This window comes from Centrocercus urophasianus, unplaced genomic scaffold, assembly GCF_019232065.1.
Source record: "Centrocercus urophasianus isolate 14NV4802_14NV808 unplaced genomic scaffold, USGS_Curo_1.0 seq_14, whole genome shotgun sequence".
Taxonomy (NCBI): domain Eukaryota; kingdom Metazoa; phylum Chordata; class Aves; order Galliformes; family Phasianidae; genus Centrocercus; species Centrocercus urophasianus.
The window spans coordinates 1,129,367-1,142,346 of NW_024884586.1; the positions used below are offsets into that span (position 1 = coordinate 1,129,367).

General features: G+C 43.2%; 1 protein-coding gene across 4 annotated transcripts in view; it reads right to left on the minus strand.

Annotated features, from left to right (window-relative positions):
* The window catches only part of TEAD1 (TEA domain transcription factor 1), a 91,518-nt gene that overhangs the window by 43,544 nt on the left and 34,994 nt on the right, over positions 1-12,980 (minus strand). The gene's annotated exons all lie outside the window — the stretch shown is intronic.

Here is a 12,980-nt window from a genome sequence, read left to right on the forward strand (position 1 = left end):
CAGTCACACACTGCGCTACTTACTACGAACTAATATTTTCTTTCCAAATAATTTCCTTCCTAAATATTGCTGACATGGATGATAACAAAGTTCTATGTGGTGTCCTGTTTATTTTCACTGCATATTATGTTACTTCTTCATGAGTTGTAACAACTTAAATATACTTGTTTAACAAGTCCTAAGTTATGGAGCTATTTGCATTCAGCACAGGGGAAAAGCCCAAGTATAGAAAATGAGAAAACTGATTTAGCAGTAAGCTGAAAATGGGAAGGCTAAGAAAATAACCTGTCGCCCACCAAATTGTTTTAAAGTGGATGAGTACACAGCTGGGGAGTGTAGAAAGAAGAGAAACGGAGCTGCTCTATCTTTCATTAGCATTAAATGGAAAAGCTTTTTGGAGCTTTTTTTGAAGATAGAGAAGTTTACAGTCTGGGAAAAAAAAAAACAAACGAGGGAGAGATCAAGATCCTGAGGCCATGGCAACAAGGAAAAGAAAATGGCCTATGATGATAGCAGGTAATACTAAACAGGCTTTGGGCAAGAGTCTTCCAATACTTTTCGCTGCTGCTCTGTCCCTTTAACAAGCACTGCTTGAGCAGACAAAAATGAACAGAAAAACAGGAGGACACACTCGACTGCCTGCAGCTGGGAAGCCCAAAGGGGCAGCAGCCTGTAAGCCCAGCAGCAGCCCTTCTGAGACGCAGACGAACTCTGGTCACAGCACGGCTCACTCCAGACAACTAAGTCCATTCCAGCAGCCCTGTGCAGCCCTCAGCTGCAGCTGAGGCAGGAAGAGTTAAACCTTCTCATGGCTTCACAGTATTCTCCCCAGTCAAGAGTGCTAAAAAACTGTTTTTAAAAGAAAGCTCAGATTCCCAGGCAGCCACTTGACACAAAAAGCAGCTATATAAAAAAACACTGAGCACTGAAAGTCTAGACTGCATTACTCAAATTATCAGTAAGTGCCGTCCCCACTTAGGCCCCAGGTCCATCCATGAAGCTCTTTGGCTGGAATCAGGAGGGGGCTGGCCAGCCCTGCTCCAGCCCAGCAGGGAGATGACTGACAAGATTGTGGCTTTCCCTTAAGGTGAGATCCAGCTGGAGTCCAGCTCAAGAAGAGTCAATACAAGGTGGAACAGCGTGACAAAGAAAGGGAGCTCTACAAGGAACTGTGCAAAGTGATCAAGGCAACAGCCTTATTTTTCCTTTACAGCTACATTTTCAACATGGAAATATGCACCTTGCTCAGCCAGAGCAGGGGATATTCAAAAGCTTTATGAAGCTCAGTACATATCTTTTGCCTAACCAGAATGATCTGAAAAGATGTGGAATCTGTTTTGGACTCCCAAAATACCATAAACACAAACATAAGCACTGCTTGACATACACAAGATAGGTGCCCTGAGTCAAAGCTTACAGCCTTTGTGTTATCTACCAAACACTGCTGCTCTTCTTTACCAGCTGCGATGGATCCTAACAGAAAAGACCTTACCTCCTGACCCACCAAGGCCAGAAGAGGATTTTAAGGAGAGGAAGGACAAATAACCCTAAAAACACTCTTTCCTCTTCTTGGGAATGAGAAGAGTTTGAAATAAAAGGCTCAAAAACTTCTTTAACTGGCCACTAAAAACATTAGGGTGAAAAATGTCAGTTAATAAACAGATCTGTTTTTCTCTAAGAAGGGCTCAGCTGTGGAAATACTTTCCATACACACCCTCTCGATCTCTCCCTGTCACATATATAAACGGGAAATTGCCTAGTAGAAGAGGAGAGGTCAGGTTTATGAACTGTAAATGTTCAGCTCCTTCTCCTTGTCATCTACTATGACAGTCTCCTGCTATGAATGATTTGGTTCAGGTATGAAAGCGAGGTGTGGGGAAGTGACCAGTCAGATAAGATATCTTCACTGCTCAGCAGTCCTTTCCAGGGACCTCCAAAGGGTTGGGAGAGGACAACATGAAACATTTTATATGGGCTTTTCTGAATGTTTGTTTTGCTTTTAAAGTCAGTCTTTACCCGTCATGCCGTTCTGTAACATCAGTGCAATTGCAAAATGCGTTTCTCCCTGCACTGACATGGGGGAAGATGCATTTTATGCAACACAACATCTTTCTCAGTCGTGGCCGGAAAGACAAAAGGGTTCTGCTGGCTAACATCCCCACCTGGGCTCCCAGGCTACCTTTGCCTGCTCTGAGGAGCATCACCCCAAACGAAGGAGAAGACAGCAATCCCAGACACCTCACAGGCAGTGAGTGAGGAGGACTGACATTTCTGCTCTTCTCCTCCTAAATAAGTAGGAGCAGCTGCTGAGAGGGGAGGCTCCCACCCACTCCCCCGGGAGTCAGTTGTTGCTCTAACAGAGGGTCCTTGTCCGGGGAAACCTCCCCCGCTACCATTATTTCCAAAAGCAGCCTTAAGAGGCTTAGCATCAGCCCCCATATAGGTCTCTGTGAGGCTTCTGGGTGCCACCCTCGGTGCACCCATGGTGGGCAAAATGGGCACCCCATAGGCAGCTCTGCAGGGCCTTGAGTGGGTTGTGGAGGCGGCCCAGGCACGTGGGGTGCTGGCTGCAGGTGTTCCTGCTCAATCCTGTGGCATCACGGCGTATGGGGCAGGCAGCTGGCTTTATTTAGAACATGAATGACACAAATCAAGCTCCTGCCCCCAGATCCCAGTAACAGGCACCATCCAAATGTGATAAAAATAGACAAGTATGGGAAATTTAGTTGGTTAGCCATTGGAAAATGAACAGCTGATTTATAAAGTTTCCACACAGCAAAAATTGTAAGCAATGACCATGTAGCAACACCTATTTTTAATTTTTTTTTCAAATAACAGCATACTATGATTTTCAGAAGTTCTTCAAGACTGTGGCTTGACACAGGTATTTCATATACTTAGCACACAGCCTGGACACAGACCTATGTGCTCGACTTCTCTTAAAACAAACATTCCACTTTCTATGTCATGTTCGTGGCCATATTTCCAACATGGCAAAGCTCTGTCAGGATCTGGGCTCCATCAGGAGCCTCCAGCATGCTCCCAGGCCTCGGGCAGAGCCCATGTGTGTGCTGCCTGCAGCACCGCATCCCTTTGTCTGTGCTGCTCACACACGAGCCAGCATGAGCCGGACTAAAGGCCCAGCCAACACGGGGGTCTGCACACAGACATGGGGGTGCAGGCTGGTTGGGGTGAGGGTTTTCCTCCAGTGGAAGGCGGCTGTGGGATCCAAGGCAACTGAGCTTTCCTGCTGCCTTTTGCCAGCAAGAACTCCCAACTTTGGGAGAGCTTGCCTAAAATTGGCTGGTGCTGCTTTCTGAAGACGCTCGAAAGCTAAATTGGCTAACAAAAAACCTCTTGAAGATAAAAGAGCTCAGTAAGTCAACAACTGGCTAAGCAGTTTAAACCCCTAAGTAAGGCATCCTCTATTTAAACGTTATAGGCAAATCTAATTTAAGCTTTTAAAAATATTATGGGCAGGTGTTTAAGTTGCCCGCACCCTGGGTTTGGGGGGCTGGAGGGGGCTGGGCGGTGCTTCCAGGCAGGCAGCATTTTGTTCAGACAAGCTTTCTGTACGGGGCCACGTGACGCAGGCCAAATAAACAGCATCTGGGGATTTTCAATTACAGACCTTCACCCAGCATGCCTGCACTGTAATCTCTACCAGATGAGGCTCAGGCCTCACTATTTTCAATAATTCACACACTGTGTACACATAACATGACAATAAGGGCATTCATGCAACCGCCTGATTCGCACATCAAAGCTCCCAAATGGCCAGCTGTAAGCATGCTTACTGCTGAATAATTCATTCTTTTCACAGGCTTGAAAAAACGCTCAGCGGGAGTTGGCAAGCTTGTGTTCTTTCCTGTGTGGTATGCTAAACTCAAATTTTGAAAGAGGTACAGCCCCACTAAAAAGAGTCAGGGATCCAACTATTTAAATGTGCATTTGTGAGCTCTTGGATGGCTCCTTCAAATAAAAAAAAAAAAAAAAAAGCAAAGTGGGAAAAAAAACCCAAACCCATCATCTAAATGAGCTACACTTCCAAGTGGGCAGAGGAGATAAGATGAAATAGCCTGCATGCTTGCTGGGGCAGGTGTTTAATAAAAATAAAACGATTAAACTGTTTTCCTGACAGTCAGATTTGTTGTACACATATTACTCCTCACCGAGTACCCCACATACACCAGATGCATCACAGTCAACAAGTTCGGCAAACTTGAAATTTCCACACACACAGCATAAATTTCCTACTCTACAACAAAGAGGGTTTTAGTCAAGACTAACACGTAAGAAAAAGGCAAACACAGACCCAGCTCTGCTGTTCCTGTAGCTCCTTTTCGGTGTTCTTACAGCTCCGGGCTGAATACTAATTTCTAGATGATATTTTAACAACCTACATTTGCAATGGGGACTCTGAACATTCAGCTTGCAACCTGTGAGCCTTCCAAATGTTGAAAATACTTTGGCTTTATGCAACGGACTCGTCATTTCCTTAAGACAGACAAAAAAGAGAGAGAGAGAAAAAAAGTGTCCGCTTCATAATATCAGGTTTTCTTGACTGTCAATCAATGCCAGAACCAGCAGGATCAACTAGTCGTGACCTCTCCTTACAGCAAACACATGCTGCTCACCAGCTGTGGACTGTGTTTTTTACACCCTTTTCTCTATCATTCAGAAGGCTTCCTCCTAATCACAATAATCCCAAAAGTGCTAAAACATATCAATCGTCCTTTAAGCCTGGCCTACAAAAGGCCAGCCGTCCTGCCTTTATGGGCTTGTCCAACAGCAGCTGATACTTCATTCAACTACAAATCCAATTTAGCAGTTACAAGAGGTTTAGCATCACTGGAAAAATATTGGTGTTGATCCTGCGCTCTTAAGTCAGCAAATATTCTTTTGCCATATTGTTTAGCTTTTTCTGCCATATTTCCACTTCTGCTGGATTTCCCTGAATAACTTCAACAACAGCTTTTAACCTCCGAACTGGTAATATTTACAGTTAATCAAGCAGCTATTTTTAAAATATGTTTACTACAATTACAAAAACATAAGCCTATTTCTATTCCAACTGTTACAATACTAAAAAAAAAAAAAAAAAGAAAAACACAAAAAAACCAACACAACAAACCCAACTTAGCCAACAACTCTAAAAAGAAACACAGTCATTTCATGCAAAACCATAGAGAACATTTATGCAGGAGTTAGGCAGGATGTTATTTATTACAGCCCTTTGGGCAAGTTCATGGCAATTCTTTCACTTATGTATTTTTAATTGCCAAATGAGCCCATGCAAATGCTTCCTTCATTCTCCTCTTCTGCTTTTTTCCCCAACTTTAAGCATCAGTGTAAGCACATGTGATGCCTCAAGGTAAAGATGAGACACTTCACTTAGAGAATTTACCGTTCACCAGCCTCAGATGTGTCAGGCCACTGTTTGGGCAGCCTTTAGTAAATGTAAGGCAGGAAACAACTCTGCTGGCCCCCAGGAGAGAACGGGTACTGCTTTTCCCTTGCTGTGCAACAAAACCATTGGCCCTAAACCTGCATCAAGCACTGGTTTTCTACCTCTCTGTATGTGCACTTGCTGGAGGACACAGAATGGGCCCAGGGACAAAGCAAAATAACCAAGCATCTGATATCTTCCGGAGCTCATTGCTTAACTCCTGCACCCAGACCTTCCCAAATCAAGGCTCTGGATTTAGGTAGGGACCATGCAGAAAAGCCTTCATCCCAGGACTGGACTGGCATGAGAGAAAGACCTTGGGTCCCTAAAAGGGTTCCGAGGGCTGCCTGATGGTGTGTGCACAGAGACACACGTTCCATATTACAGTAAGCCACTTCAGTATTACTATACACAAATTAACTGTTTGCACAGTGTACTGTTACCAGGTTGCCCAAGAGGACGGAGGAAAATGAAGATGCAAGAAATAAAATAACTGAAACAATCCTTTTGGATGCTAATGAGCTAACCACTGCAATTACTCATTAAAGTTATATCACGATACTTCCAAATAAAATAACTCTTTTGTACTGCATTAAAAACAACGAGGAGATTCCAGATTGAAGCAACACCACAACTTAATTTATACAGCAAAAGGGAAATGACCTCGTGGTAGCATGGAATGACATTCTCATCATGTCAAGTCCTAACCTTCTGGTTTCATTCCAGCCTCAGTTTTAAACAAAACAACAAAGGCAGCCCATCTACACATCTGGTTTAGAAATCTTCACTGACACTAATGCAATGCATTGGATTCCGTTTGGAAGGTTTTCACACTGGGAAATATTCCATATAAGCTATGTTTATTAATTTTCTTCTGAGTTTTTCAAAACACGGGCAGAACATATTTCAAAGAGAAAGAAGAGTGATCCAGAGATCTCTCTGAATATTCATTAATTAAGATTTTGTCAGTGTCAGTTGTCTCAACAAAAGAAGGTTTTATAATTCACTCTAAGCCGTGTTTAATTAAAATTTAAATGTTATAAAAACACATGGAAATTTTCGCTCTCTCACAATTAAATTATTTTCTACTTACTATAAACTGTATTTTACTGCAATCAAAAACGCATTTCAAAACAAACAGCTATTTTAGGTTTCAGAATACACAAAGAAATCCCCATAGGAAAAAAATCCCCAAACTTGACCTTTGCCATCTATCTGGATCAGCTACAGATGTAGTGGATTATATAAAAAACCCTATGTCCTTAATCTGACATGGTTTTTTTTTTGTTATTTCCCCTGCTATGATAGGAACTCTCAGTAACCTATCTGCAAAGACCCTGCACGACTTCCACACACAGATGGAACCACTGCCCTGTTTTGCATGGTAGCTGCAGTTCTGCAGTGACACGAGAAGTTTAGACACCAGGCTGTGCCCAGCGCAACCCACCGAAAGGCTGGTTTGGCCGGGAGTCCTTCAAACACACAGACAGTGGGGCTGGCTGACCTGTCATGCATGATGGATGAGTTAAGGGGATTAAAACCACTATTTGCATCAGAATAGATAAAAATTAGCAAAATAGAATTTCTCAGTAGGTGGCTTCATTTCTGTTTGTACTTAGGCAAAATGAAGTTCACTTTTGAAGGAATTACAGTTGTTTAAGCAATGCTCATTTGCAGAGGAGAAATTCTGTCTGCCTGTTTGCTTTCTATTGTTTATTTTTTAAGGAAACACTTTTAACGGTGACTAAATAGCATCTTTCCTTGCTCACGTTCAATATTAAAGCGTTACATGACTCCAATGCTCTACCCTCTTTAAGCTGTAGGTATGTCTTATCACTTACGCATTTCTAACCTCCATATACCAAAAAGTCTTTTGAATTCACAGCAGAATGATCCAAAAAGCCAAAAAAATTGCTTTAAATTGTGCATTGATGTGCCGTGAGTTCTGAGCATGAGCCTGTGACTCAAGAACTGTGAGAGGCAGCTGCTGGAAATGCTGTGTTTCCTTTGACTGGACTCATATTGCACACACTGATGGTACTTAAAAGCCTGGGAAATGGCTGCACAAAGCAACATAATGAAAGGCTCGCCTTGAAGAACAGCATTATATTGTTTATACAATATAACTTTGAAAGAAGTCTGGATGAACATGTCAGTGCACACAAGCTGCATAATACGCATAGAAACACCAGAAACATCCAGAGAAGAACTCTCCCCCCTTCCTGCATACAGGACTAGGTTTTGTCTGTCAGACACAGGTGTGGAGCTGCAAACAAGTGGAGGTCCCTCTCTCTGCAAGGCTCCTGTATCTGGTCTGCAGGCACTGAGCAGCCTCCAGAAAACTCAGTACATTCTGTAAAACATCTCTGTCTACTGTCAAATATGCCTTTGAACTCCTCTGCTATAGTAATAGCAGACTGCACTCACTTGGGGATATATTCTGCTGTGCCCCATCACAGCATTAATAGAGAGCAAAGCAGAGCATTCAACAGGTAGATTTCTCCCACTGATGATATTACAAATGGGAAGAGCTGTGACATGATTTTTCATTCATTTACTGTAATGAGATTTTAATGGAGAAGGGTCACTTCCCTTCCTCAGTGATTAGGACTGTGGGCAGATCCAGAAGCTGTCTTAAGAAGTCAGCTATGAGCACTGTTCCCAGGGCTGCAGGAGAGAGGGCCTTCATTTGCACCTCCACAGACTCAGCGCTGGCATTTCCTGCAGCTCTTTGCAAAAGCTGTTTATTTAGCCCATGAATTACTTGGTGTCTGTGTCCCATGCAGTTGAGAGCTTTGTTTTCACAGCAGGTGCAAAGAGGTATTTAAATTTGCATTACATCCAGAGTATTTACACTGCAGTTTGCGTTACATGACGGCCTCCGACAGCAGATGGGCCAAGTGCAGAAACATTTGACCAGTATATGAAAAAGCCTGGGATACATCCAACACCAACCTTGGTTTCCAAGTCATTTCACAAGCACAAAGTGACATTTTGTGGAGACTTTATAGCTAACAATGCAGTTCTAGGTACAGTACAAAAAATATTTTGCTCCACAAGAGAGACCCATAACACACTTCAGCTAGCAAGCAACTCATTTCTTACAGACCTGGACCGAGAACTGGAATAGTTCAGCTCTTTTTAGCCTAAAGAAGGAGCAGTTGGACTTGTCCACGATTCCAGGATTGGCAGGAACCAGTCCAGATCAGCTCTGTCCCTGCTGCCCTGCTGATCCACCTGGGCCACTGATGTTCCAGCAGGTGTGGTGTGGACGGACAGCACCCATGCACGCCTAGAGGATGCCCAGGACAAGGGGAGAAAAAGAAACCTTAATGCCACCACGAGCTCGGTATGAGAGCACAGCAAGCTGTCGGAACGGAAAAAACACCTCCACTTATTTAGAAGCCTAGCCACAGGAGACAGCAACGAAGAGCTAGGGCAGTCAAAAGATACCACACCATAACATGCTTTGTTTATGTATGAAAGTACTTCTCACTACCTGCTCATTCATCATTATGAATGATGCCTGCCTGCTCCTGCCCCTCTTTCCCCAGGCCCTGCTGCCACCAGTGAGCCCAGAAGCCTGCTGCCAGCCATGTAACCACTGCCCAGCTCTTTCACTGGTGCCTTTCAAAATCTGCAGGAGTACTCTGGAGAATCAGAAAGAAATTCTGTTTAGTGTACTTGCCAAATGCATTACAGTATGTTTCTAATTTTCTTTTCAAATCACTGTACTTAAGGTGGTTACTTTGGATGATGGGGAGGGCAGTTTTATTAAAAATAATTTTAAGGGGTACTGCATGCCAGAGAACGAGAAGAAAACTGCAGTTATAAATAATCTTTTTACCACTAACTTATTTCCACTGTAAATCATAATTCTGTTTTCCAACTCATACTTTCACTTTATATAGCATTTATCCAAAAAGCATGCATTTTGGAAACCTTCTCTTTATTTGCATTGGATAACTAAGTAATGAACTGTGACCTGGCTTCATGTCTAATTCTTAATCCCACTCTTGGCCAGAGGCTGGATGGATGCACCTTGACAGTACTGAGCAAAGGAGGGGTCTTCAGCTCCACTGGTGAGCAGCTGAGAGCAACAAATCAAACAAGTTTTTAAAGTGTTTAATACTGTGTAGCCAGTTTCATTCTGCTGACAGAGATAAAAGCCCCTTGGCAAACCAGTACCTTCCACAATGCAATCAGCATCCCATCCTAAGTTACAAGTTTCTGCATATGCAAGCCCAGAAATAATCATCCTGACCTGTGCTAAAAAACAGGCAACACACAGTGCCATACCTAAACTTCTGTCAAGCCCACCTGGCTCCAGATCTCTTCATTTTACAAACTTTCAGCACGCAGCTTTTGATCACCATATAGCACATACATGGTCATAAAAGTTTGCTCACCAAGGCAAAGCTGGCAAGTTCATTCTGGCAATGGCACCAGTACCAACATTTTAGCACATATCACGTTTTTGATGTTCAAAGATGTAAAGAAATGGCCATCAGATTGCCAAAAAAGTTCTGCCTGACACCAAGCAGAGCTATGATAACATATGCATGAAGTGATTGAACTGATGCTGCAGAGACTTATCAGGAGTACTCACAACAGCAACATCCCTTTCATCTGTTGTGAGATGCACATGAACATATCAGTGCCCACCTCCCACTCTGGATGGTAAATTGAGCCGCAGGCTCATTTTCCATAAGACATAAGACCAAGAAGGAAAAATATACTTACTTACCTCAGAGGCTCACAAATGTTTATATGGAGCTATTAAAAGGCTGAGATGTAAAACAACACATTCGTCTAAAAGAAAATGAAAGGCTGTTTCTGGTACAGCCAATGCAGTTATATGTTTTCTGTTGGGGGAAATTTATAGCCACATTACGGCTGTCAAGGAGGGTAGTGAGCCACAAGGATTTCCAGATGCCATGTGTGAAGTTTCTCATTTCCCCAACTATACTAAAGTACATTATCACCCAAACGCAAACAAGCTTTAAAAAGTATCTATCATTAAAACATGTGTGGCCCCCTTGCCTGGCCTTAAAGAGATTGAGTTTTTTCTTTTCTTTCCTTTCTTTTGAAGCCATGTGGGAGACTGTGCTGCAGCACTCCCTGGGGGCCTAATGCTGATCTTACTGATGTCAACAGCAATACTGCGGCACACTGTGCTGTGTCACTCAGAAAACCTGGCACTGCTGAGCACTGATGTTTCCCTTCTGAGAGTCAATCAAAAAAGGGGAAGAATCGCTGCCGCATTTCTCCTGATGGCTCTGAAGGTGAGAACAGAGGTATGAAAGGAGCATGTAAGATGAAAGGAAAAGCGAGTTCAAGTTCTTTCTGTAGCTGTAAATGCAGCTTGTTGAGCCAGCAGATGGCTGCAAGGGACTCATCCTGCTGTACCAATACCTGCAGGCAGCAGGGCCTCACAGCCAGCAGTGTGCTCACAGAGATGGCAATCCAAGTCAAAAGTGCACTCAAGAGGTGAAGGCCGCCTCCAGGACAGCTTCTGAAAGCCTGAAGCAGAAGGGTCTGCCTCATGTCTATGTGGGACTGCTGTATGCTCAGGCATGAGGCTCTCAAGTGGCAATGGGTGCAAAAACACACCTTGCAATTTATCAGCCTTCAGCTCTAACCTAGAAGAAAATGGGAGGAGAATTAAAGCTAAAAAAACTGATGCAAGGAAATGAGCTTATTTCCCAAGTGGATTTGTTGTTACAGTAGGAAACAAAATTTATGCAAAGATCATCACAAGAGTGCTGAAATGAAGAGAGCAATGTAACCATCTTACACTTAGTAGTCCTCATGGATTAATATTTATTTACGGTGAAAGCCATGGTCTCAGTGCAGGTGTTTTGTTAAGTGACATTAACCCGAGTGTTTTGCTGAAGATAAAATCTAAATGGGAGATGCTGATTCCAAAGACGGAGCTGTCTTTTCTGTCTCACATCTGGAAGAACATCATCAGCAAAGCGTTGAGTGGGAGCAAGGAAGACAGATCTGTTCAAAACAATGAACCAAAGAGAATATCTGTTAAGGAAACAGAGGCATGCTGGCACCTCTCGCTCCAGCTGGAAAACCTCTTGCCCAGTTCCATCCAACAAAACCACAGCAGGACTCCACGACTAAGGTATGCTTAGCAAAACCAGAATGAAGGCAGAGGAAAGCACCGTGTCAGCCACAGCAACAGAGATGGTTGTATGGCAGTGTTAACATATCCGCTTATGACCACTATCTCAATAAATAGTTTCTGTGTCTCCCCAAAGGACTCAGATCCGACATCCACAGATATCAAAAAGACAATCTTTGAAGTACCATAGCAAATCCCCGAAGCTGTTTTCTTGATTACATCTGACACTTGGCTTGCAGTTGCACCATAGCATTTTCTGAAAGAAAGATCTGAGTAATAAAAACCGTCCCTCAGAAATCGTCATGCTGCATATTCATACTTTGGAAAAGAGGAACTGAATCTCTGGTACAGCAAAACCTGTAAATAGCTGCAGACTCAAGGTGCAGAGCATGCAGGCTTCAAGAAACAAAAAACTGGCGATGCAATTATTTCCAGAAATTCACGTCAATATGACAAACACCTTTTGAAATCTATACGGGGCAAATCATTGTCTTGCTGCAGTGTCATGATTGAAGCTGAACTGCCTGAATCTTCACTCTCTTAGAGCTGAATAAATTCACTCAGAGTGTCTGCTGCACCTGTCAGTGCTTGATACCCCAGTCTGGTTAAAACCTAAGAATACATTGCAAATCAAAGTGTCACTAAAAGAGAGAAAGCAATCAGAGCCACCTACAGTCACTGAGAAGGTACACAGCGGTGCACGTGCAGCACAGGACAGGTGGTGCAGCAGGATCCAGGTCTCTCAGCAGAAAATGCCTTTGCTTGGTCTCCACCTTTGCCAAACATTATTCTCTACCAACAATCCACCTTGTCAGTGCCATCTCCTCAATTTAGAGCTCTTATTGCATTGCTGCCAAAGTACTTTTGTGCGCAGCAGGACTGAGCAAGCCTTTATGACATACCCTAAAAAGCATCACCTCGTTCCAGTTTGCTTAACTCTGAGCTAAGGATTGGCAGAAATTAATGGGGAGAACTGAGACAGACAGACACTTGTGGACAGCTCTGGAGCTGCTGACAAATGAAAAGTTCAAGGGAGAGTCCTGTTTCAATGCAGTATTCAAACATGAATTTAAAACCAAGCTGCTTATGACATTTAAGCACGACTGCAAGCGATGGGTGAAGAAAACTCTGCTCAGCTAAGTTTGGCATCTGAATCCTCTACTCTTTTGTTAAGAAGCAGTGCAGATCACAGGAAAAGAACAACAGAGAGAAACTGGATAGAGAATTTTCCTTCTTTTAAAAATATTCTCTTTTAAGCTCATAGTTTCATGTGTTTGAGCAGAGGAGGCAACAGAAACCTAGCTTGAAGATGGCTTTATGTCAGAGACATCACTGGATAAAAATAGCAAAATCTCTCCTGGTTGTTTCTGGTCTTTTATGTAGCTGATGGTTTAC